We start from the raw sequence: 27,649 nt of genomic DNA on the forward strand, positions 1-27,649 counted from the left end.
ATATGGTTGACCGTACAGCACAGAATAAGAAGGCGGCCATTGGGATCTGAAATAACCTCTTTCATTGTAAAGGAGACAGTATTACCAATAGCTATAAATGTGCCTCTAGATTTAGATGAGAAATGGGAGTGATAGAGATGTGGGAAAGAGGGGAACTTTACTCTTGAAGCATCCTTTTCCAATAAGTGTGTCTCCTGAACACAAAGGATATCACACCTAAGGGAGCGGGCTTCCTTCCACAAGTGGGATCTTTTGTCAGTGGAATTCAGACCATTCGCATTGATACAGGCTATTTTAACTACCATGGGTTGAGGAGTGAAAGTATGTCAGAGTAAGTATCGAACATTTATGTACAATGAAGTGGCGTGCCTCCCAGCTAGCATGCACCACTCCAGTATGGAGCAAGGGTGGCACTACATATGCACGGGTCACGAAATAACAGTTAGTGCATATCACATATGAATCAGGTAAAAAACAGTCAGTCCACACTGTAACCAGAAGACAGAAGCCAATGACACGAGGCCTAAGTCACTGAATTGTTATCCTATTAGTTACCACCTCTACTTCAAGTGTACAGCCATTCTCTATTGATCTGAGATAAGGGTGCTGCTCCAGGTTGTTGTCTCAAAGGGGCAGGTTGAATATGCAGATCCGACAGAAGGGCAAGACCTTCGTTTAGCAAGCGGATCACGTGAATATTGTTATCTTTGCAAATCAAAAGTCTCATGGGGAAGCCCCATCTATAGGGAATGTTTGCCAATCGTAGTGCCTGTGTAACAGGTTGAAGGTTTTTCCGTGCCTGGAGGGTAGCCGCAGACAGATCAGCATAGATAGAAACTTTATGATATGGGGCAGGCAGTCCTCTATTTCTTCTGTAGTATTCCATTACTCTTTCCTTAATCGTAAAAAAGTGTATCCTCGCTAGGACATCTCTGGGGAAAGAGTCATCCAAATGTTTTGGACGAGGCACTCTGTGCACCCTGTCTACTTCAAGCTCATGTGTTGTGCAGGATGGGAGCACTGCTTGTAATAAAGAGTGGACATATTGGGGAATATCACCAGGCTGAACCGACTCAGGGATGCCACGTAATTTAACATTATTTCTCCTGCTCCTATCTTCCAAATCAGAGATTTTCGCTTTCAGCATGATCACTGTCTCCTCTAAGGAGGTGTGAGAGTCAATTAAGGTATTCTGCGAGTCAGAGAATTCTTCTAGCTTGTTCTCAATGTGATCCACCCTGCCCCCCAGCTCCACCACTGCCGAATTCACTGGACCAAGCATGCCCCGACACAGTAATTGCATCTAAAGATGTACTCACAGCTGGGAGAGGAATCAGGACATCTCCCCATTTAGTGTCACCTGTATCCCCAGCAGCTGTAGCAGGCAGCAGCCTTGCTCTCTGCTTGGCCGGGCTGGAGAACGGGGAAGCAGATGGCGTGGATGCCGAGAGGTCCGGAGCAAGAGGAGAAGCACTTTTCCTCACCGATCAGAGGTCCTCCGTGCTGCGGGCAGAAGCTGGAGATCGGTGATCCGGAGTTCTCGCCTGTGGGAGATGAGATGCAGTCGCGAACAGTGCTAGGTCCGAGCTCGACCTCCTGGGATGAGAGGAGGCAGGGGAGTGCTGGTCTTCGAGTGAGCAAGGAGGAGAAGCGCGGGAGCCTGGCGTGGCACCATCTTGCTGAGCCCGCTCGGCATGGTGAAACAAAATTTTTGGAGTGTTCCCTGCTTCGGAACTCTCTTTCTGCGGCCGGCCATGATGAGCAGTAGTTATTAGCTGGTGTGTTTCTCAAGGTAGGAACCGCTGGTTAAAGTCGCTTTAATAGGCCTCAAACACGGAGCCTACTCACTATGCGGCCAGTGTCCTCGGCAGCCAGGCCACACTCCCAAGATTTTTTTTAAACATCCTTGCAGAGCTATTTGCTGACCACCCAAATGTTTTAATGCATTCCTGTCACTTTGTTGCATCTGATGGGCATTAAAGGGGTACTCTGCTGCTCAGCGTAATGAACAAACTGTTCCAAACGCTGGAGCCAGCGACGGGAGCTCGTAAAGTCATAACCCCACCCCTCATGATGTAACACCCCGCCCCCTCAATGCAAGTCTATGGGAGGGGACGTGATGGTCGTCACGCCCCCTCTCATAGAATTGCATTTAGGGGGCAGGCAAGATGTCACACGGGGGCAGAGTCGTCACCTCACAATACTCCGTCCCCGTGGTCGGGAGGCATAACACTGAGAGCCTCCAGTGCTTCCAGCAGTGCTTCCAGGTGGGTGATGCACAGGGCCGGACTGGCAATCGGGCCCACCGGGCATTTGCCCAGTGACCGTGCCATCCAGTGGGCCGTCTGCCTCAACGCAATGTATAAAAACTTTTTTTTTTCTAAGTTTGCGGCTCCAGCCGCTCTTACCCCTCGTCCTGCTGCAGCAGATTTGCTGGAGGCAAACGTGCACCGTATAGGCACGATGTCTGCTTGCTCCTGGCGCCCAGGAAGAAGTGGAGGCTGGCAAGCAGATGGGTGTCGGCGCTCCTTTTCTGCCTCTGACCCCAACATCTGCGGCAACATATTCCTGGCGGTGGTGGCGTAGCGGAGGCCCCCGCTGCCCCCGCGGGGGGGTTCCTTCTATGTAGGGGCCCCCAGCAGTGCCCCCTTCCAAACTAAAATGCTGAAACCCCCCGCCCCAGGCACCTCCCAAACCCCCGGGCTGCGCTACTGTAGCACGGGCCTTTGCTTTGGCCTACCCAGGGCACTAGAGCTTCCGTGCGGCTTAGCGCTGCCTCATACCCTGGATCCCCGGGACCTGATCACCCTGAACTCACGGCGTATGCAGGTGAAGAGGCTGAGGACTGGGGGGGGAGGAGGTTATGTATCATGTGTATGTATGATGTTTGCATGTATGTGTTATGTGAGGTGTGTGTATGATGTGTGTATGATTTATGTGTGAGTATATGTATTATGTGTGTATGTTTTATTGTGTTTGTGTACAGGGTGTGAGTAAGTATGTAATGTTTGATTCGTATGGAATGTATGATGTGTGTACAGTGTGTAAGTATGTATCTAATGTATGATGTATGTACAGTGTGTAAGTATGTATGTAATGTATGATGTGTATGGAATGTGTGTACAGTGTGTGAGTATGTAATGTTTGATGTGTATGTAATGTATGATGTGTGTACAGTGTATGAGTATGTATGTAATGTATCATGTGTAATGTATGATGTGTGTACAGTGTGTGAGTATGTATGTAATGTATCATGTGTTTGTAATGTATGATGTGTGTACAGTGTGTGAGTATGTATGTAATGTATGATGTGTATGTAATGTATGGTCTGTGTACAGTGTGTGAGTATGTATAGAATGTATGATCTGTGTACAGTGTGTATGTATGTAATGTATGATGTGTGTACAGTGTGTGAGTATGTATGGAATGTATGATTTGTATGTAATGTATGATGTGTGTACAGTGTGTGAGTATGTATGGAATGTATGATGTGTATGTAATGTATTATGTGTGTACAGTGTGTGAGTATGTATGTAATGTATGATGTGCATGTAATGTATGATGTGTGTACAGTGTGTGAGTATGTATGTAATGTATGATGTGTATGTAATGTATGATGTGGGGGTGGCGGCTGGTGTATGTATGATGTGTGAATATGTATGATGTGCGTATATATGTATGATATGTGTGTAGAATGTGTATGTATGATGTGTGTGTGTATATGTATGCTGTGCATAAGATGTGTGTATGATGTGTTTATGTATGAAATGTATGAATATGCATGATGTGTGTATGTATGATGTGCATGTATGTATGATGTGTGTAAGCTAGACAGATGTATGTATGTGTTATGTATGTATGTATTTATGTGCGATGTGTGTATGTATTTTACGCATTTTACATGTGGAAATTCAGCACAATTAACACCATTTGAACATGACCTCAGGGGTCTGCAGTGGACAGAGAGCTCTGGAGGAGGTGAACGGAGAAAGGCAGAGGAGTCTGGAGGAGTAGGGAAATGGGGGTCTGGAGGAGGACAGAGGAGTCTGGAGGAGGAGGACATAGAGGTCTGGAGAAGTAGGGAAAAGGAGGTCTGGAAGAGGAGGACAGAGGGGTCTGGAGGAGGAGGACAGAGGGGTCAGGAGGAGGACAGAGAAGTCTGGAGGACAAAGTAGGATGGAGGAGTTAAGTAGGGTCTGGTGGAGAAGGATGAAGGAGAACAGGGGGGCCCGCAGAAGGGGTTTGAGGAGGACAGATTGGTCTGGAGAAGAAGAGAAAACAGAGGTATTGAGGAGGACGCAGGAGGAAAGATAGGTCAGGAGAAGGATGGAGTACAGAGACGTCAGGAGGAGTAAAGAAGGGTCTGGAGAAGGAGAATAAAGGTGGATAGAGGGGTCTGGAGGAGGAGGAAAAAGGAGTCTGGAGGAAGAGGGTTGAGGAGGAAAGAGGAGTCTGGAGGAAGAGGACAGAGGGGCCTGGAGGATGGAGGAGGACAGAGGGTCTGGAGGAGGAGGATAGAGGAGGACAGAGAGGTCTGGAGTAGGAGGGCAGAAGAGGATGTAGGAGGAGGACAGAGGGGTCTGGAGGAGAAGGACTGAGGAGGACAGAGGGTCCTGGATGAGGAGAACAGTGGGGTCAGGTGGAGGAGGAGGATGTAGGAGTAAAGAGGGGTCTGGAGCAGGAGGGCGGAGGAGGATGGATGAGGAGGATAGAGGGGTCTGGAGCAAGAGAGTGGAAAAGGATAGAGGAAGACAGAGGGGTCTGGGGCAGGATGGTGGAGGAGGAGGACAGAGGGGTTTGGAGGAGGAGGACAGAGGGGTCTGGAGGAGGTGGATGTAGGAGGACAGATGAGTCTAAAGGAGGAGAGTGGTGGAGGACAAAGGGGTCTGAGGAAGGTGAATGGAGAAGGACAAAGTGGTCTGGAGGAGAAGAGAAAAGAGAGGCCTGGAGGATGGAAGAGGACAGATGGGTCTAGAGGAGGACAGAGGGCTCTGAAGAAGGAGGATGGAGGAGGAAAGAGGGGTCTGCTGGAGAAGGGCGGAGGAGGACACAGAGTTGTCAGGAGGAGGACGATGGAGGAGTAAAGAGGGGTCTGAAGGAGGATGGAGGAGGACAGAGGGGTTTGAAGGAGAAGAGAAAAAAATGGTATTGAGGAGGAGGAGGACGACAGAGGGGTCAGAAGGAAGATGGAGGAGTAAAGATGGGTCTGGAGAAGGAGGACATAGGGGTCTGGAGCAGTATGAGGGAGGAGGACAAAGGGGTCTGGAGGAGGAGAATGAAGGAGGACAAAGGAGAATGGAGGAGGAGGACAGAGGGGTCTGGAGGAGGAGGACAGAGGGGCCTGAAGGAGGGGATAGAGGAAGACAGTGCAGGGGTGGGATTAAGCTGATCTGAGAAGAAACAGTGTGTGGCAGTATTATTATAATGGGTACAATGTGTGTCAGGGTTCTTTTCAGGGGTCACAATGTTTGGCAGCGTTATATTAATTATTTTTTTAATGTAGAGGATAAGGATCTGCTGGCAAAGTGAGCCAACGATCTCCTGATGTCATACTCTGCAGAGAAGATGTAGCTGGATGAAGTCCTGGTGTCTGGACCAACAGAGAAGATGTCACTCAGGTCACTGATATATTCTATTCTCCTGACTGTCCCATCAGATGTAGTGGCTGATATTGCGTATTCTCCTGACTGTCCCATCAGAGCCGTAGTCAATTTTAAGTTCTACAGGGATGATGGATTAAACTGTTCCCCAATCTGTGGCTCTACAACTCCCATTATTCCTGAGGTTCTCCAGACATGATGGGAGTTAAAGCTGGAAAGCCGCCTAAACTGAGGTGATCAGTCGGGGGTCTCAGCAGTCGGAACGCCACCCAAAAAATGGGCTGCTTATTCTAAAATGCCCGGGCCTATTTTTGGTCCCAGTCCGGCCCTGGTGATACATGCTATATTGGGGACCCTCGCGATCAGATATCTTATCCCGTATCCTTTGGGTAAGGGATAAGATGTCTTGGGGCTGGAGTACCCCTTTAACACCTTGAGGATCAAGCCCATTTTCACCTTAAGGACCAGGTCAATAACTCTTTTATATTTCCATCTACAGACCCATATAAGGGCTTGTTTTTTGCATGACCGACTGTACTTTCTAATGAAACCTCTCATTTTACGATAAAATGTACGGTGAACTCCAAAAAATATTTTTTTAGGGAGGAAATTTAAATGAAAACCACAATTTTGCCCATTTTGGAGGGTTTTGTTTTCACACTGTACACTTTACGGTGAAAATGACATGTGTTCTTTATTCTCTGGGTCAATATGATTAAAATGATACCCATGACTAGATACTTTTATATTTTTGTACCGTTTAAAAAAAATCTAAAACTTTTTGTACAAAATTAGTGATCTAAAATCGCCCTATTTTGACCACCTATAACTTTTTCATTTTTCTGTAAATAGGGCAGTATGAGGGCTCCTTTGTTGTGCTGTCATCTGTACTTTTTATTGATACCACATTTGCATATATAAAACTTTTAGATAATTTTTATAAATTTTTTTGGGAATTAAATGTGACAAAAAGCTGCATATTTTAAAATTTTTCGATTTTTTACGTTTATGCCGTTCACTATACGGGAACATTAACATTATATTTTGATAGTTTGGACATTTACGCACATGGCGATACCAAATATGTTTATAAAAAATATTTTTGCGCTTTTTGGGGGTCAAGTGGGAAAAACAGACAATTATCATTTTTATTGAGGGAGGGCATTTTTCACTTTTTCTTAACTTTTTATTTTTACATTTTTCAACTTTTTTTAAAAATAATTTTTATGTCCCCATAGGGGACTATCATTTGATTGCTAATACTGTTCAGTGCTATGCATAGAGCGTAGCACTGATCAGTTTTATCGGTCATCTTCTGCTCTGGTCTGCTCGATCTCAGACCAGAAGACGCTGGGAAAAGGACGGAGGCAGGTGAGGGGACCTCCGGCCGCCATTACAGATGATCGGATCACAGCGGCAGCGCTGCGTGCGATCCGATCATCTATTTTATCATGCGCATCTGAACCGATCACGGCATCTGAGGGGTTAATGGCGGACATCCATGTTATCGCGGATGTCGGACATTACCGGCGGGTCCCTGGCTGCTGATAGCAGCCTGAACCTGCCATGTATGACGCGAGCACCGCTCTGATGCTTGCGGTCATACACAGGACGTAAATGTACGTCCTGGTGCGCGAAGTACCGCCAAACCAGTACATACATTTACGTCCGCGGTCGGTAAGGGGTTAAGGCCACTAATTTGTATGTACCACATGCCTGAGAATATTGTAGAACTGAACCATTGCATCTAACATGGAATAAATCACACATTTTATTTAAATTGATCTTGCTGCGCCATTGTTCTTCTACATGTTGGGGACAGGAACCCTCTCTTCAGAAATTGTGCTGCAAGTATTTTACTCTAAATATTGTGACAATCAGACAGGGTTGCAGGTAATGAAAGGGTGTTTTCCCCAGTCCCTTATGCTAGGTGAGCTAGCAGCAGAGTCCACACCTGCTAGCTTTCTTTTTGAATTTATTTTCTGTCTGTCCACAGTGCTCTCTGCTGCCACCTCTGTCCATGTAAGGAACTGTCCAGAGCAAATCCCCAGAGAAAACCTCTCCTGCATTGGACAGTTCCTGACATGGACAGTGGTGTCAGCAGAGAGCACTTTGGTCAGACAGAAAATAAATAGTTTTCCACCGGAGTACCCCTTTCAAACTGATGTCTGTTTGTCCTCTATAGACATCCAAACACCTGAACCATTTGATCCCAAATTTGGCACAATGGTGTATTGGGTGCATGGGAACTTGTTTGCAATGGCTTACTATTGTTCTTTGTTTTAAGGCAATATCACATATTTGTATGCAGAGGACATTTTTAACCCCTTTGCGACCCCTGATGGACCTAGTTCATCATAGTGATGCTGAGGATGTATGGAACGGGCTCCGGACTTGAGCCCGCTCCATACCCAGTGACCCCCAGCTGATTCCTGTAGCTGGGAGCTGCCGCTAATATCCGGCATGCAACGATCGCTGCAGCCGGCAATTAACCCTTTAGATCACTGCTGTCAAAGTTGACACCGGCGTCTAAAGGGACCTTTAAATGCTCCCTGGTGGTCTAGTGGGGTAGTTCACTCTACATTTGATAGAGCCTGGCTGGACCAGGCTCTATCAAATGATCACAGAGCACACAGATCAATGAAGTTCTATGGAACTGCATTGTTCTGTATGAAGAATCTATTGATTCCTCCTAAAAGTCAATAAAGTGTTATTGACTTTTATAAAAGTGTTAAAAATGAATTCATAAAGTTTAAAAAAAAACAACACACACATTAACTCTTTCTATATTATGTGTTCAAATCCCCCCTTTCCCATATAAAAAAAGCATAAAAACATATCACTGCATGCATAATTGTCCGAACTATTAAAATATAACACTACTAATCTCATACGGTAAATAGCGTAATAAGTACAAAACCCCAGAATTGCGTTTTTTGAGCGTGTCCTCCATTGTTTTTTTTTTTCTTTGTTTTTTTATGGGCAGCATTTCACTCCTGGACCAAGGCAGCACAATGTCTTGGGCCGGCCCTGGTTGGTCTCCTCTGTACATGTAAGCAAAGGGGATTGTGGCAACAGCAGAGTCACAGTTCAGAGAGGAAGCTAGGTGAGTGTAAGTTACTTTACCAAAAATCAGCACATTTTTACTCTTGGTACACACTGCATTTTACCAGTGTTGCTTTGTGGGACAACCTATTAAAGACCCTTTCACATGGGCTGCGGAATGTATAATGGCAAATGAGCTTTCCTAGAAACGATGATTGGTCCTTGTAAAAGAGCCAATGAATGAGCTTGTTCACCAGCTAAACAGGTGATGTGTGACCAATAATAAGGAATTTAAGGGCTGTACAATAAATCTAGCTCAGCAAACGGGCACCGATCACTGAGTTCACCACTTGTTATCGGGGAAAGCCGTGGCCTGTGTAAAAAGGCCCCTAGGGTGTGTTCACACGTTCAGTAGTTCAATAGTTATAACAAATGACCCTTTAACCCCTTAAGGACTGAGCCCTTTTTCCCCTTAAGGACTCAGCCCCTTTTTGCAATTCTGACCACTGTCACTTTTTGCATTAATAACTCTGGGATACTTTTAATGATTATTCTGATTCCAAGATAGTTTTTTTGTGACATACTCTACTTTAACACAGTGGTAAATTTTCATCGTTATTTGCATCCATTTTGGTGAAAAATCCCCAAATTTCATGAAAATTTTGAAAAAACAAAACAAAATTTGTAACCAAATTTCTCTTGAGTAAGGAAATACCTCATATGTGGATGTAAAGTGCTCTGTGGGTGCACTACAAGGCTCAGAAGGGAAGGAGCGACAATGGGATTTTGGAGAGGGAGTTTTTCTGAAATGGTTTTTCGGGGGCATGTCACATTTAGGGAGCCCCTATGGTACCAGAACAGCAAAAAGAAAAACCAACATGGCATACTATTTTGGAAACTACTCCCCTCAAGGAACATAACAAGGGGTCCACTGAGCATTAACACGCCACAGGTGTTGGAAGACTTTTCGTTAAAGTTGGATGTGTAAATTAATTTTTTTTCCACTAAAATGCTGGTTTCCCCCAAATTTTACATTTTTGCAAGGGGTTATAGGAGAAAATGCCCCCAAAATTTGTAACCCCATCTCTTCTGAATATGGAAATATCCCATGTGTGGACGTCTAGTGCTCTGCTGGCGCACTAAAATGCTCAAAAGAGAAGAAATCACATTTGGCTTTTGGAAAGCAAATTTTGCTGAAATGGTTTTTGGGGGGCATGTCGCATTTAGGAAGCCCCTATGGTGCCAGAACAGCAAAAAAAAACAAAACACATGGTATACTATTTTGGAAACTACACCCCTCAAGGAACGTAACAAGAGTACATTGAGCCTTGTCAAATTTCTGCTAAATTTGGACATGAAAATGAATTAGATTTTTTTCACCAAAATGCTGGTGTTACCCCTTTGTAACCCCATTTCTTCTGAGTAAGGAAATACACCATATGTTGATGTAAAGTGCTCTGCTGGCAAACTACAATGCTCAGAAGAAAAGGAGCGCCATTGAGCTTTTGGTGAGAGAATTTGGCTGGGATAGAAGTGGGAGGCCATGTGTGTTTACAAAGCCCCCCGTGGTGCTAGAACAGTGGACCCCCCCCCCACATATGACCCCATTTTGGAAACTATACCACTCACGTAATGTAATAAGGTGTGGTCTTTTTTCTTATTCTCCCTTGTGAAAATGAAAAATGTAGGGTAACACCAGCATTTTAGTGACTATTTTTATTTATCTTCACATCCAACTTTAACAAAAATTTGTCAAACACCTGTGGGGTGTTAAGGCTCACTATACCCCTTGTTACATTCCGTGAGGGGTGTAGTTTCCAAAACGGGGTCACATGTGGGTATTTATTGGTTTGCGTTTATGTCAGAACTGCTGTGTAATCAGCTACCCCTGTGCAAATCACCAATTTAAACTTCTCATGTACATGGCATGCTCTCACTTCTGAGCCATGTTGTGCGCCCGCAGAGCACTTTACGCCCACATATGGGGATAAATTGCGTTACATAATTTGGGGGTCTTTTTTTCCTTTTACCGCTTGTGAAAATTAAAAGTATGGGGCAACACCAGCATGTTAGTGTAAAAATTTTTATTTTTTTTTTTTACACTACCATTCTGGTGTAGACCTCAACTTTACCTTTTCATAAAGGGTAAAAGGAGAAAAAGCCCCCCAAAATTTGTAACAAAGCGAGAGAGCACCATGCGCATTTGAGGCCTAAATTGGGGATTTGAATCCGCCACAAAAATATCCTATGGCAGTGTTTCCCAAACAGGGTGTCTCCAGCTGTTACAAAACTCCCAGCATGCCTGGGCAGTCAGTGGCTGTCCGGTAATACTGTGAGTTGTTTTTCAACAGCTTCAGGCTCCGTTTTGGAAACAGTGCTGTACATTACTTTTGGGGGGGGGGGGGAGGGGGGGGGCTACAACTGTGTAGGGGTATGTAGTGTTTTACTTTTTATTTTGTGTAGTGTAGTGTAGGGTAGTGTTTTTAGGGTACATTCACATGGACAGCCCCATTCACCTTTTTCTTCCGGGTCACCAGAGACCCGATTGACCTGGAATAGCCACAAATGGCTGGTCTGAATTGACCGGCGATTTGCGGTGTTCGCCTATATGGGAGGACCTCAGGACCCCCCTGGGGGATATGCCAGGATGCCTGCTGAACGATATCAGCAGGCATCCCAGTCCCATCCCTGCTCCGTGAGCGGCAGGGGCAGGAAGGATGCAGGGCATACCCATACTCCCTGAGTCCTTAAGGACTCGGAAACGGGGTTAAAAACCTGAATGTGCGAACATGCAAGTACAATTCTATATCGAATTAGGATAAAGGATATTTTAACGTTTTAACTTTAATTTTTCAATCTTTATAGGTTCTTTGTGTTGTTCGGTGTGACCGCTTGATGATGGTTGATCTTGTGAGGCTCAGCTTTGTTTATTTATTATTATGTGTATAATTTTGTCAACAGCAGCATCACATGAAATGTGTGAAAGCAGTCAACTAGCTTTCATGTGATGTAGTCTATAGCAGGTGATACATACAACAGTTTATTGTGTAAACAGTAGTTAGCTGTCATTCGGGCCATTTGCTCTTTTTTATATTTTGTGATATATTTTTATTCTTAATTTTTTTATACACACACATCGTGCCCCTTATAAGGTCATTTAAGACCTTTAGGGGCATTTTAGCTCTATAATACTTTTCTAACTCACTGACATTTACTGCAGGGTTGATCTTGGTCTGCAGTTACCTGGCACCCAGCGAGCATGTGAATCAGATGGCCCCTGATGAGCTGTATACACAACGCTCATTGGGCACTATGTATGCAGCAATCGGGAAGGCACGGACAGCTTATTACTGTGACTGACAGCTGACTCTCATGGACTCCATGCCCTTGCAAATTTTTAAATGTCCTTGCAGAGCTATATTCTGACCACCCAAACATTTTAATGCATTACTGTCACTTTGTTGCATCAGATGGGCATTAATAGTTACAACGAAGCCAGTCTTATGCAACAAGATGGGGAGAGAAAAGTGAGCCGGGCATTGAACCCCTAACCAAGAGGTTCCCCCACCTCTATCTATCCATCAAAACTTTGACATGTCTGTGTCAAAAGTTTTTCACGTGACAGTAATGCTCTAAAGCATTACTGTCATACTGTCATGAAAAAAACTTTAGACATATTGATCAGACATGTCAAAAGTTGTTGATCGCACCAGGTCTCACTCCTAAGACCCGCTGCGATTGTGAGTTATTATCAGGGGGGAACTCAACTTCTCGGCCGAGAGATGTTCATTTCTCTTTATAGAAATCTTGCAGTTGGCGAGTGGTTAAAGGGGTTATCTGGTGCCAGTTGACATTTTTTTAAATGTCAACTGGCTCCAGAAATATAAACAGATTTATAAATTACTTCTATTAAAAAATCTTAATCTTTCAGTAGTATGAGCTGCTGAAGTTGAGTTGCTCTTTTCTGTCTGAGTGCTCTCTGATGACACCTGTCTCGGGAACTGTCCAGAGTAGAAGCAAATCCCCATAGCAAACCTCTTCTACTCTGTGCAGTTCCTGAGACAAGCAGAGATGCCAGCAGAGAGCAATATTGCCAGACAGAAAAGAACAACTCAACTTCAGCAGCTGATAATTATTGGAAGGATGAAGATTTTTTAATGGAAGTAATTTACAAATCTGTTTAACTTTCTGGAGCCAGTTGAAATATTATTTTTTTCCTGGAATACCCCTTTAATATCACATGTATATTTACAGTGGGCAATATGTAATCTGAATGTACTGTTTACTAATGTTCCTTTTCATGGTGCAGTGTTCGAGAAGCAATTGTTCACAGCAAACCACCACTTTTTCATGTTTTGTGAATGAACCTCACTGCATATGACTTGGAAGCCACATCTGCCTATTTTATCCTATTATATTTTCTTATACTTTGCAAGTGTCAATAAGTTAAGAGCAGAACACTATACTGTCTTTTAATGTCCAAAGTGTTACAATTACAAAAATACAAAAAATATTGTACATTCCTAAGGCAGATAAGGGTCATTGAAAATAATGAGCAGAATCAAGACAGGTTACGGTCCGGGGGCAGTTGTAGTAATAAACTTATTTAAATAGCACCAACATATTCCACAGCACCTTACAAGTCAGAGAGTACACAAACAAGCAAAAGTAGACTTCATGGTTCGGCTTATACTCCAGTGAACTCTCCACCTGTCAATCCTGGGCCTTCATCATCATCATCCAGACCCCCCCCCCCCCCCTTTAGTTTTCTACTCACCTCCCCTTGGTGGGAAGGAAGGGTGAGCTGGTCCGGGCCATCTATGCTACAGGGACCGTCCGGTGGGGAGGGTTAGTCGTGTCCATCTTCACCGGGAGGCCCTCTTCTCCACTGCGGCCCTGGACTAGTGATGTTACCTTGACGACGACGCACAGGGACGTCCGTTTCTGCACATTGACATCCCTGTGCGTTGTCGTCAAGGCAAGGTCACAAGTCCGGGGCCCGGAGCGTAGATGGCCTGGACCAGCTCACCCTTCCTTCCCACAGAGGGAAGGTGAGTAGAAAACTAAAGGGGGGGTCTGGATGATGACGAAGGCCGCAGTGGTCTTCAACCTGAGGACCTCCAGATGTTTCAAAACTACAACTCCCAGCATGCCCAGACAGCCGATGGCTGTCCGGGCATGCTGGGAGTTGTAGTTTTGCAACATCTGGAGGTCCGCAGGTTGAAGACCACTGATGAAGGGATTGACAGGCGGTGATGATGAGGGGGGGGATGATGACAGGGTGATGATGACAGGCGGTGATGATGAAGAGGGGGATAATGACAGGGGTCTGGATGATGACAGGGGGGGATGATGTATTTCCACCCTAGCCTTATAGTCGAGTCAATAACTTTTCCTGGGTTTTTGGGGTCAAATTAGGGGCCTCAGCTTATATTCGGGTCGGCTTATACTTGAGTATATACGGTAAATGAACTTTTTAAAAACATTGGGGGAGATTTCTAAATGTTATGTGATATGTTATTTTTAATGATGTTTTTTTTTTTTTTTTTGCAACGATTTTGACAGTCGTGCGCTTTATTTATCAAAAAGGCGCACGGACCTTAGTAAATTCAGCGCAAATATTTTTTTTAGCTCACAATTTGCTGTGAGATGTAATTTTCTTCTCGGAACATTGACGTTCTCATTGTCACTCTGCTGTGAGAGTTCGTGTTTACCCAGCAAAGGTAGTTAGGAACCCAGTTAACTCTCTGTTGTTTTAGTGTTTTTTTTTTATTTTATTTTTTTACACCTTCTTGTTTTTGTAAAATTCTGTTTCGTTTTATTGTTGTTTTTTATTTTTAATCCAGGTTGCCCATAATGTTGGTGGCCGATCTTCGCAAATCTTGGAGCCAGATGGGAGTTCTGGCTTGACTTCAAGAAAGAGGGCCTTTTGTGATAAAAAAAAAAAAGACAAAAAAGAATTCTGATCGTGAAATAGAGATTCTAATAGATAAAGTAAGTACTGCCACAACTATGGGGCAGTTTTTTCACATCTTATTTGACTAAAAGGTGGTGATGTTGCCCTTAGCAACTCATTTCCAGGCTAATTTTGTATCTTCCAGTCCTCTGGAAAATAGAATGAAACCAGTGTATTGGTGGATAGGGTCAACTGCATAACGTTGCCCCAACCTGTCGTTTGCTAAATGTGTCCCAATTTGAGCATCATACTTATAGTGTGCTTAATTTATTTTGGAGTGGCATTTGTCCTCATTTGGAGTTTGGCCATTTGGATTCTCAAAATCTGTACAGTGAAAAAGTTGCCCATAGCAACCAATCAGATCACTTCTTGTATTTCTTACAGGCTTTTTTTTTTTAAATAAAAGAAGCGATCTGATTGGTCGCTATGGACAACTGTGCATCTTTTCCTCTGCACAGGTTTTGAGAGATCTCCCCCAGTTTCTGTATTTTGCTTTCCCTGTGGGAACTTTAGAGACTTAGGCTAGGTTCAGACTACGGAATCTCCGGGCAGAAAATTTCCGCCCCGAGAGTGCGGCCAGTGCTGACTGAATCAGTCGGCGCTAGGACCGCGCGGACACTGCAGTCTCCAATAGACTGCAATGTGTTCCGTGCGGATTTCCGCCTCAAGAAGGAGCAACTCCTTTCTTCAGGCGGAAATTTCCAAGCGGATTTTCCGTTCACAAATTCCGCTTCACAAATTCCGAAGTGTGAATTTGTGAACGGAAAATCATTCACTACACGGTACATTTTAGCAAGCGGAATTTCCGCCTGCAATTTCAAAGAGGAATTACAGGCGGAACTTCCGTAGTCTGAACCTAACCTTAGAGATTTTGCCATGTGCACTGAGGTGCTGAATGCCATTGCTTTCAACGTGACTCTGAGAGTGATGCTTTTGGGTCTCAAAAAATAAATAAAAAATGGGGGGCAAAACATTTTAAAATCTAATTGGTGAGGAGCGGAAATAAAGTAATAATGGAATAAAAGTTAAACAATACAATTCATCCAAAGTGGAAATAAGTTGACTTACTCATTAACTTGGACTAACAAGTCTGTACACATATTAACATCCATAAAAGTTTTTTGAGAAACACTATACAGTTGTCTCTCGACATACGATGGTAATCCGTTCCAAACGGACCATCGTTTGTTGAAACCATCGTATGTTGAGGGATCCGTGCAATGTAAAGTATAGGACAGTGGTCTACAACCTGCGGACCTCCAGATGTTGCAAAACTACAACACCCAGCATGCCCGGTCAGCCTACGGCTGTCCGGGCATGCTGGAAGTTGTAGTTTTGCAAAATCTGGAGGTCCGCAGGTTGAAGACCACTGGTATTGGAGGTTATACTCACCTGTCCCCACCGCTCTGGACCCATCACTGCTCATCACCGCTGCTCTGGATGTCGCCTTCCATCGCTGTCGCCGTGTCCCCGGGGTGTCCCCGACGCTCCGGCAAGGTCTCTGCTTCCCCGGCATCCTCGCTCTCCGTCGCCGCCATCACGTCGCTACGCATCGCTCCTATTGGATGACGGGACGGTGTGCGCAGCGACGTGATGACGACGATGGAGAGCGCCGATGATGCAGGGGATCCCGAAGAGGACGCGCCGGAGCCCCGAGGACAGGTGAGTGATCGTCAGCACAGGGCACGGGGCACAGTAAACGGCTATCCGGTGGCAGCTGAAGCAGTCTGTGCTGCCGGATAGCCATTTATGCGATGGCCCCAACATACAAAAGCATCGTATATTGATGCTGCCTTCAACATGCGATGACCTCTGAGAGGCCATCGTATGTTGAAATGATCGTATGTCGGGGCCATCGTAGGTCGGAGGGTCACTGTACAAAGATTAATCACATCTTCACTTTATTTAGGATACCCTTCAACCTGATCCCTCTGCCAATAACTGTTCTATATGACATGGTCATATAAGGCATATAACGTTGATAAGTCTCCCCCACTGGGGGAGAATTATCAAAACATGTGCAGAGGAAAAGTTGACCCATAGCAACCAATCGGCTTGCTTCTTTTATTATGGGCAACTGCTCACCCCATTGTAAATTGACTGCTGTGCTTTTATTCCCATGTTTCATCAGAACCACATCTCTTTATTTATCAGGACCCTCACGTCTCTTATTTGAGCTGTTTAAGGGTAGGGTCAAACGTAATGAATTTGCAGCGTATTTTACATTGTGGATCCGCCGGTGACCCGACCCATTTTGTGCCTCCAGCTGTTGCCACCGCTGTTCCCCCGCCTCGCTCCACCCCTGGCCTGCTCGCAACGGTAATCCGCTGCTACGAACAGCCACACAGGGGGCCTGCGAGTCGCCAAGTCCACTCCGTCACGTGTGATCCTACCCCAATAGTATGCTTTGTAATGTCTGATTTTCTTAATACATGTAGATTAAAAATCATATATGTACAGGAGATCTTGGAAACAATGATCCTCACCTTGTCTGGTTGTACTGTTGAGGCTCACCTTCATGCAGGCATATAACTTAAAGATAAAACCATGGATTGCTGCCGCTGACCCTCCCAATATTTGTATCTGAATGTTAATGTTACAGGATGAATGTATTCTGGACCCCTGTCTCGGAAAGATGAGTGCTGTGGCTGGCTCTAGCACACTCACATAGGTATGAAATGAAAGATTAAAGGGGTATTCCAGGAAAAAACTTTATATATATATATATATATATATATATATATATCAACTGGCTCCAGAAAGTTAAACAGATTTGTAAATTACTTCTATTAAAAAATCTTAATCCTTCCAATAATTATCAGCTGCTGAAGTTGAGTTGTTCTTTTCTCTCTGGCAACAGTGCTCTCTGCTGACATCTCTACTTGTCTCGGGAACTGCACAGAGTAGAAGAGGTTTGCTATAGGGATTTGCTTCCACTCTGGGCAGTTCCCGAAACAGGTGTCATCAGAGAGCACTTAGACAGAAAAGGATTAAGATTTTTAAATAGAAGTAATTTACCCAATTTGTTTAACTTTCTGGAGCCAGTTGATTTATATATATATATATATATATATATATATATATATATATATATATATATAAAAGTTTTTCCTGGATAATCCTTTTAAGGATCACTTACTATCCTTTGCTTTTTCATGTGAGTGTACCAGCGCCAGTCACAGCACCATCTTTCCTAAAGGTGGATCCAGCTTTTCCATTACATTTGTCATGACTTACTTGCTGCAGTACATTTTAGATAGTTTATGTTCACATTTGGCTTACACTTCATGTTCTGGCTCATTTCTTCTTTACATTGTCCATTGTCCACTACAGGGCTTATATAGTAAAAAATATTTTAGGTAATTATTCTTAATTGTTCTGAGACACAAAAACCTGGGAAAGAAATTGTCATTTAAATTGTTACTGGTGTATGTTTATTTAGCACAACACGCGCTATGAAGAATAAAAAGCATGTATACTAAACTGACAGAGGTCTAGGGCTTATACTTCTTAATACTGCAGTCACCACATTATGGTCCAATACCCATTCCACACAATGAGCACAGTGCAGTTTCGTATGGGGACTCAGAGGTGATGACATCTCTTTTTGGAGTTTTCCACTTTCCCAGACAACTTGCCTCTGCACACAAACTAACTGTCTAGCTGAACCCCAACGCATCTTAAAGTGCCCTCCACAACGTAATAATCACCTCACACAATATTAGTAATAATTATAATAACAGCCCTCACAATTATGTTGTCCCCTTCTTGCCCCCACAAAGTGATGTTGTCCTATTTGTGCCTCCATATACTGAGACTGCTACCTTTGTGCTCCTATACGGTAATAATGTATTGTCTGTGCCCCAAAAAAGTGTTGTCACATCATTTGTGTCCCCAAATGCTGCCCCTTTGTGCACCCTCACAATCTGACTCCAACTTTGTGTCTTTAAAAGTAATAATACTCCCTCCGTGTCCCTATAATTTGATGATCTTCCCTTTTGTCCCCACAAGGTTAGAATTTCTCTTTTATATACCTATAAGGTAAAAGCATCCCTTGTAACCCTCCGCAGGGTAAAAGCAGTGGAGTACCAAGGGGGTGGCGGGGGTTGTGGCCCACCCTGGTTGCCACTCACAAGGGGGATGCCAGGGGCAGAATGACCGGCAGGTCCGATCCAACGTTGTCCGAGGGCCCAGCCGGGCTAAGTCCCAGATCCCCAGCAGACAGCGCTGCCTTCTTCGGTATGTACGATACACGCACATACAGGAGAAGCTGTCCCCTATGTCTTAGCCACATCTGTAGCTTACACAGAGGAGCCGTGACCTCTGCCCCCACTCAGCACAGGCGCCGATGACGTCACTCATTGGCACCTGCACTGTGGAGGGGAGAAGATGCGGGCCCCAGCTGCTGAGGAGATCGCTGCGTTGGACATCAGGTTAGCATCATTTTTTTAAAACTCTGCCCAAACCTATGGGGAAGAGGGGGGGGGGGGTTAACGCTGCCTACACCTTTGGGGAAAGGGGGGGGGGGTAACTCTGCCTATAACTATGGGCTAAAGGGGGGGTAACTCTGCCTATACCAATGGGAAAAGGGGGGGGGGTGGGTAACTGTGCCTATACCAATGGGGAAAGGGGGGGGCGGTTAACTCTGCCTATACCTATGGGGAAGAGGTGGGAGGGGGTTACTCTGCCTATACCTATGGGGAAAGTGTGGGTAGGGGGATAACTCTCCCTATACCTATGGAGAAAGGGGGGTAACTCTACCTATACCTATGGGGAATGGGGAAGAGGGGGGGTAACTCTGCCTATACCTATGGGGAAGGGGGGGTAACTCTGCCTATACCTATGGGGAAAGTGGGGGGGGATAGCTCTCCCTATACCTATAAGGAAGGGGGTAACTCTGCCTATACCTATGGGGAAGAGGGAAGGTAACTCTGACTATACCTATGGGGAAAGTGTGGGTAGGGGGATAACTCTCCCTATACCTATGGAGAAAGGGGGGTAACTCTACCTATACCTATGGGGAATGGGGAAGAGGGGGGGTAACTCTGCCTATACCTATGGGGAAGGGGGGGTAACTCTGCCTATACCTATGGGGAAAGTGGGGGGGATAGCTCTCCCTATACCTATGGGGAACGGGGTAACTCTGCCTATACCTATTGGGAAGGGGGTTTAACTCTGCTGTCTATACCTATTGAGAAGGGGGGTTAAGTCTGCTGCCTATATCTATGGGGAAAGGTGGGTGGGCTAACTCTGCTGCCTATACTTTTGGGGAAGAGGGGTTAACTCTGCTGTCTATACCTACAGGGAAGGGGGGCTACCTAACTTTATACCTGGATGCCTAACTACTTACCTACATGCCAAGCTATCTAACTACCTACATACCCAGCTACCTAACTATGTACATACCTGGCCTTCACACATGGCTGACTAACTACCTAGCTAGCCCTCTACCTACTTGGCTTGTCACCTACCTACATATCTGGCTTCCTGATCTACCTACCTGTCACGATTCGGCTGGCAGGAGGTGGATCCTCTGTGCCAGAGAGGGATTGGCGTGGACCGTGCTGGTGGACCGGTTCTAAGTTGCTACTGGTATTCACCAGAGCCCGCCGCAAAGCGGGATGGTCTTGCAGCGGCGGTAGCAACCAGGTCGTATCCACCAGCAACGGCTCAACCTCTCTGACTGCTGAAGATAGGCGCGGTACAAGGGAGTAGACAAGAGCAAGGTCGGACGTAGCAGAAGGTCAGGGCAGGCAGCAAGGATCGTAGTCAGGGGCAACGGCAGGAGGTCTGGAACACAGGCTAGGAACACACAAGGGAACGCTTTCACTGGCACAATGGCAACAAGATCCGGCGAGGGAGTGCAGGGGAAGTGAGCTATAAGTAGGGAGTGCACAGGTGAGAATACTGATTAGGCCTGCTGCGCCAATCAGTGGCGCAGCGGCCCTTTAAATGGCAGAGACCCGGCGCACGCGCGCCCTAAGGAGCGGGGCCGCGCGCGCCGGGAGAACACAGACGGGGAACGGGTCAGGTACGGGAGCCGAGATGCGCATCGCGAGCGGGCGCGTCCCGCATCGCGAATCGCATCCCGGCTGGGAGTAATATCGCAGCGCACCCGGTCAGCAGGTCTGACCGGGGCGCTGCGAATGAGAGAACGCTGCGAGCGCTCCGGGGAGGAGCGGGGACCCGGAGCGCTCGGCGTAACAGTACCCCCCCCCTTGGGTCTCCCCCTCTTTTTGGAGCCTGAATACCTGAGGATAAGACTTTTGTCCAGGATGTTGTCCTCAGGTTCCCAGGATCTCTCCTCAGGGCCGCAATTCTCCCAGTCGACCAAGAAGAATCTTTTACCTCTGACCGTCTTGGATGCTAGAATCTCCTTCACAGAAAAGACGTCAGAAGATCCGGAAACTGGAGTGGGAGAAACAACTTTGGGAGAGAAGCGGTTAAGGATGAGTGGTTTAAGGAGAGAGACATGGAAGGCATTGGGAATACGGAGAGAAGGAGGAAGAAGGAGTTTGTAAGAGACAGGGTTGATCTGGCACTTGATTTTGAAAGGACCAAGATAGCGTGGTCCCAGTTTATAACTGGGGACACGAAAGCGGACATATTTAGCGGAGAGCCATACCTTGTTTCCGGGAGCAAAAAAGGGGGGAGTTCTTCTTTTTTTATCAGCAAATCTTTTCATCCGGGATGAAGCCTGTAAAAGAGAATTTTGGGTCTCTTTCCATATGGTGGAAAGATCACGAGTCACTTCATCCACAGCGGGCAAACCAGAGGGCAAGGGAGTAGGGAGGGGAGGAAGAGGGTGACGGCCGTACACCACGAAAAATGGGGATTTAGCAGAAGATTCGGAGACTCTCAAGTTGTATGAGAATTCGGCCCATGGTAGAAGATCTGCCCAGTCATCCTGGCGGGAGGAAACAAAATGCCGTAAATAGTCACCCAGGACCTGATTAACTCTTTCTACTTGCCCATTGGATTGGGGATGATAAGAAGAAGAGAAGTTTAATTTGATCTTGAGCTGTTTACAGAAGGCCCTCCAGAATTTAGACACGAATTGGACGCCTCTATCTGAGACGATATGCGTGGGCAAACCGTGAAGGCGAAAAATGTGTACAAAAAATTGCTTTGCCAACTGAGGCGCTGAAGGAAGACCAGGAAGAGGAATAAAATGTGCCATCTTGGAAAATCGATCAACGACCACCCAAACAACTGTGTTGCCACGGGATGAGGGCAAGTCCATAATAAAGTCCATACCAATCTGTGACCAAGGCTGTTCAGGAACAGGCAGAGGATGAAGGAGACCAGCAGGCTTCTGGCGAGGAGTCTTATCCCGGGCACAGACCGTACAGGCCCGCACGAAATCAATAACATCAGTCTCCAGAGTCGGCCACCAATAAAATCGAGAGATGAGTTGCAAGGATTTTTTGATGCCCACATGGCCTGCGAGGTGGGAGGAGTGTCCCCATTTGAGAATCCCGAGACGCTGGCGTGGAGAAACGAAGGTCTTCCCTGGAGGAGTTTGCCTGATGGAAGCTGGAGAAGTGGAGATCAGACGGTCCGGAGGAATGATGTGTTGCGGAGAGACCTCTACTTCAGAGGCATCAGAAGAACGAGAGAGGGCATCGGCCCTAATGTTCTTGTCAGCAGGGCGAAAATGGATTTCAAAGTTAAAATGGGCAAAGAACAACGACCACCTAGCCTGGCGAGGGTTCAGTCGTTGGGCAGACTGGAGATAGGAGAGATTCTTGTGATCAGTGTATATGATAACTGGAAATTTTGATCCCTCCAGCAGGTGCCTCCATTCCTCAAGCGCCAATTTAATGGCCAGTAGTTCTCGATCCCCGATGGAATAGTTTCTCTCCGCCGGGGAGAAGGTCCTAGAAAAAAAACCCACAAGTAACAGCATGCCCGGAAGAATTTTTTTGTAGAAGGATAATCTTTCAAGAAGTGTTCGGTACTGGCACAGTACAGGCATAGGTTCTCCATGCGGCGTCGTGTCCTCTCTTGAGGTGTCAAGCGAGACCGGTCAACTTGCATAGCCTCCACGGCGGGAGGCACAGGAACGGATTGCAGAGGACCAGAGGAGAAAGGAGCCGGGGAGAGAAACCGCCTCGTGCGAACAAAGTCCATATCCTGGCGGAGCTCCTGACGCCTTTCGGAAAAACGCATGTCAATGCGGGTGGCAAGATGAATAAGTTCATGCAGGTTAGCAGGAATTTCTCGTGCGGCCAGCACATCTTTAATGTTGCTGGATAGGCCTTTTTTAAAGGTCGCGCAGAGGGCCTCATTATTCCAGGATAATTCGGAGGCAAGAGTACGGAATTGGATGGCGTACTCGCCAACAGAAGAATTACCCTGGACCAGGTTCAGCAGGGCAGTCTCAGCAGAAGAGGCTCGGGCAGGTTCCTCAAAGACACTTCGGATCTCCGTGAAGAAGGAGTGTACAGAGGCAGTGACAGGGTCATTGCGGTCCCAGAGCGGTGTGGCCCATGACAGAGCTTTCCCAGACAGAAGGCTGACTACGAAAGCCACCTTAGACCTTTCAGTTGGAAACTGGTCCGACATCATCTCCAAGTGCAGGGAACATTGCGAAAGAAAGCCACGGCAAAACTTAGAGTCCCCATCAAATTTATCCGGCAAGGATAATCGTAAGCCGGAAGCGGCCACTCGCTGCGGAGGAGGTGCAGGAGCTGGCGGAGGAGATTGTTGCTGGAGCTGTGGTAATAGCATCACGGTCAGTTGAGACAGCTGGTGACCTTGTTGCGCTATCTGTTGCGACTGCTGGGCGACCACCGTGGTGAGGTCGGCGACAACTGGCAGTGGGACTTCAGCGGGATCCATGGCCGGATCTACTGTCATGATTCGGCTGGCAGGAGGTGGATCCTCTGTGCCAGAGAGGGATTGGCGTGGACCGTGCTGGTGGACCGGTTCTAAGTTGCTACTGGTATTCACCAGAGCCCGCCGCAAAGCGGGATGGTCTTGCAGCGACGGTAGCAACCAGGTCGTATCCACCAGCAACGGCTCAACCTCTCTGACTGCTGAAGATAGGCGCGGTACAAGGGAGTAGACAAGAGCAAGGTCGGACGTAGCAGAAGGTTAGGGCAGGCAGCAAGGATCGTAGTCAGGGGCAACGGCAGGAGGTCTGGAACACAGGCTAGGAACACACAAGGGAACGCTTTCACTGGCACAATGGCAACAAGATCCGGCGAGGGAGTGCAGCGGAAGTGAGGTATAAGTAGGGAGTGCACAGGTGAGAATACTGATTAGGCCTGCTGCGCCAATCAGTGGTGCAGCGGCCCTTTAAGCGGGGCCGCGCGCGCCGGGACAAGACAGACGGGGAACGGGTCAGGTACGGGAGCCGAGATGCGCATCGCGAGCGGGCGCGTCCCGCATCGCGAATCGCATCCCGGCTGGGAGTAATATCGCAGCGCACCCGGTCAGCAGGTCTGACCGGGGCGCTGCGAATGAGAGAACGCTGCGGGCGCTCCGGGGAGGAGCGGGGACCCGGAGCGCTCGGCGTAACACTACCTATTTACCTGGCTACCTTCCTACCTGCCCTTTTACTGTGCAGGACACCAAGGAGGGCATTATTACAGTTTGTGGGTAATGCAGAGTTTGACATGTTTGTCCTGCAGATGTTAAGAGATCCACATGGCGGTTTTATCCGGACAGAGAAGAAAAGGAAAGAGGACGCTGCTGATCAGAAAATACGTAATTGGGGGGGGGGAGGGGGTGTAATTAGGGGGGTGTTATAAAGGGGTGTTGCGGGTGGGGGGAGGGGGACATGCCAAACAAACGGTACGACCGGGTGCCACATGCTCTAAGTACGCCCCTGGGTAATAGTATCCCCTTGTTTTCCCCACAAAGTAATTATACCCCTGCATTTCCTAACGGCATATTTACATGTATAAAATCTGTGTTTATTTGGAAGCAGTATCACAACCAATTTCTGTATGCAAATCAGTGCATTTCCACTGAAAATCCATCTTAAAGGAGATCTCCAGTATATAAAAACGTATTCCCTATCCTAAGGATAGGGCATAAGTGTCAGATTGCGAGGTCCAATAGCTGGGACCCTGCACAATCTCCTGTATGGGGCCCTGGCTCTCCACCTGAATGGGGCGTGCCAACCACCAAAATGATGGCTCACACACCCCCTCAATGCATTTTTATGGGAGAGTCGGAGCACTACATTTGGTAATCCCTGACTGTCCCAAAGAGATGCATGGAGGGGGGTGTCATCCACAATTTTGTGTGGTGCTCCATTTAGAAGGAGAGCTGGGATGCTGTAAGGTAGATTGCAAGGGGTCCCAGTGGTTGGACGCCCGCAATCTGACAATATCCCCTTTCCCCAGTATAGGTGATAAGTTTTTATATCGCAGAGTACTCCTTTAAATGGAAAACAGCTTTCAATTTACCTCAGGGGCACATAGAGGGATTAATCCTAAGACCTTGTGGGGACATAAAGGGGGCGTTATTACCTTGTGGGGACAAAGGGAGGAGAACCATTTTATGGGGACACAAAGGGGACAACATCATTTTATGAGGGCTCATTATTATTGCTAATATGTGTGAGGGAATAATAACTTTGTGGAGGGCACTAAAAGGTGCATTGGGGTACAGCAAGATAGTTAGTTTGTGTACAGAGATGAGTTGTGGCTGGAAGAGTATAGAAGTATAGACTCTGGACCCCTGGCAGTTTAACAGTAAAGTATACAAGCTTTTCATTCTTCACAGTACATGCTGTGCCAAATAAACATACAGTAACATACACCAGTAACCATTTAAATTAATATTTCTTTCCCAGGTTTCCATGTCTTAGAACAATCAAGAATAATTACCTAGAATAGTACTCAACTAACTTTTAGACGGGGTCCGCTTATCCATGTCTGCCATCCGGAACACGTCCAAGCAAAACATTAAGACCTGGTTCACACCTAGCGGCCGGAGTGCCATGCAAGAAATTGGCGCTGTCTGTTGTAGAACATTGTTATTACTCTAATAATAAGTCATAATCATTTCCTAACTGCCACACACTGTGCCCCTGGATATATAACTGCCACACACTGTGCCCATGAATATAATACTGCCACATGCTGTGTATCTAAATAAAATGCTGCTGCACACCGTGCCCCTGAGTATAATGCTGCCACACACCGTGCCCCTCAGTATAATGCTGCCACACACTGTGCCCATGAGTATAATGCTGCCACACACCGTGCCCCTCAGTACAATGCTGCCACACACTGTGCCCATGAGTATAATGCTGCCACACACCGTGCCCCTCAGTATAATGCTGCCACACACTGTGCCCATGAGTATAATGCTGCCACACACCGTGCCCCTCAGTACAATGCTGCCACACACTGTGCCCATGAGTATAATGCTGCCCCACACCGTGCTTAAGAGTATAATGCTGTCACACACCGTGCTTATGAGTATAATGCTGTCACACACCGTGCTTATGAGTATAATGCTGCCACACACCGTGCCCCTCAGTACAATGCTGCCACACACTGTGCCCATGAGTATAATGCTGCCCCACACCGTGCTTATGAGTATAATGCTGTCACACACCGTGCTTATGAGTATAATGCTGTCACACACCGTGCTTATGAGTATAATGCTGTCACACACCGTGCTTATGAGTATAATGCTGCCACACACCGTGCCCCTCAGTACAATGCTGCCACACACCGTGCCCCTCAGTACAATGCTGACACACACTGTGCCCATGAGTATAATGCTGCCCCACACCGTGCTTATGAGTATAATGCTGCCACACACCGTGCCCCTCAGTACAATGCTGCCACACACCGTGCTTATGAGTATAATGCTACCACACACTGTGCCCATGAATATAATGCTGCCCCACACCGTGCTTATGAGTATAATGCTGCCACACTGTGCCCATGAGTATAATGCTGCCCCACACCGTGCTTATGAGTATAATGCTGTCACACACCGTGCCCATGAGTATAATGCTGCCCCACACCGTGCTTATGAGTATAATGCTGTCACACACCGTGCCCATGAGTATAATGCTGCCCCACACCGTGCTTATGAGTATAATGCTGTCACACACCGTGCTTATGAGTATAATGTTGCCACACACAGTGCTTATGAGTATAATGCTGCCACATGCTGGGCTCTCAAATATTTTAAGGCCACTATGCTCTAAACCAAATTATACCTCTGTGTTGCTTTAAACAATAAATGAGATGTCTGTGCCCCCTCAGTGAATCATGCAGACTGTGTGGTGTCTGGGGTGTTGCAATGGTGTAGCAGGCTCTGGTGGTATTAACCCTGTGGGTAAGGTGTCATTAATAGTGTTGAGCGGCATAGGCCATATTCGAATTTGCGAATATTCGCGAATATATGGATGAATATTCGTCATATATTTGCGAATATTCGCATATTCGCAATATTCTCGTTTTATTTTCGCATATACGAATATTCGCATATGCGAAAATTACATGCGAAAATTGGCATATGCGAAAATTGGCACACCAGTCTCACACAGTAGTATTAGAGCCTTCTTTACACCACACAAGCTGGAAGCAGAGAGGGATAATCACTGTGATGTGTACTGTGAAAAAAATAAATAAATAAATAAATAAATATTCGTAATTACAAATATATAGCGCTATATTCGGGAATATTCGCGAATTCGCAAATATGCGATATTCGCGAATAAAATTCGTATTGCGAATATTCGCGAGCAACACTAGTCATTAACCCCTGATTTGTCGTGACGCCAGGATGTGGTTGTTCTCTGCATAAGGCCCTGCCAACAACCAACCCAAAAACGGCAGGCAATAAAGGAATGTCCACAGCAGGAATTATGAGATAACTGGAACTTTTACTTAAACTTCTTATGAAACAGTCTTTACTGTTATGCAGTTTATCTAGAGGCAACCGCCATGCAGGATACCTCACAGGCTTGCTGGGAATTGTAGTATTGAGATTTATGCAGGACACTGTGCTACTAATTGTATACTTGAGTTGAGTAGTAGTCATTAGAATTGTACATAGAGCTTAATAA

General features: G+C 46.3%; 1 protein-coding gene across 3 annotated transcripts in view; it reads right to left on the reverse strand.

Annotated features, from left to right (window-relative positions):
- LOC130275486 (coagulation factor XIII B chain-like) overlaps positions 1-27,649 on the reverse strand; it is an 89,483-nt gene that overhangs the window by 56,558 nt on the left and 5,276 nt on the right. The window contains exon 1 of one of the 3 annotated variants that reach the window (XM_056523528.1): positions 1,320-1,740. The exons of the other annotated variants lie outside the window; for them this stretch is intronic. The gene's annotated coding sequence lies outside the window, so the exon portion shown is untranslated. Of the gene's footprint in view, positions 1-1,319; positions 1,741-27,649 lie in introns of those variants that run through there. 3 annotated transcript variants of the gene reach the window in all.

The sequence above is a fragment of the Hyla sarda genome, chromosome 6 (assembly GCF_029499605.1).
Source record: "Hyla sarda isolate aHylSar1 chromosome 6, aHylSar1.hap1, whole genome shotgun sequence".
Classification (NCBI taxonomy): Eukaryota; Metazoa; Chordata; class Amphibia; order Anura; family Hylidae; genus Hyla; species Hyla sarda.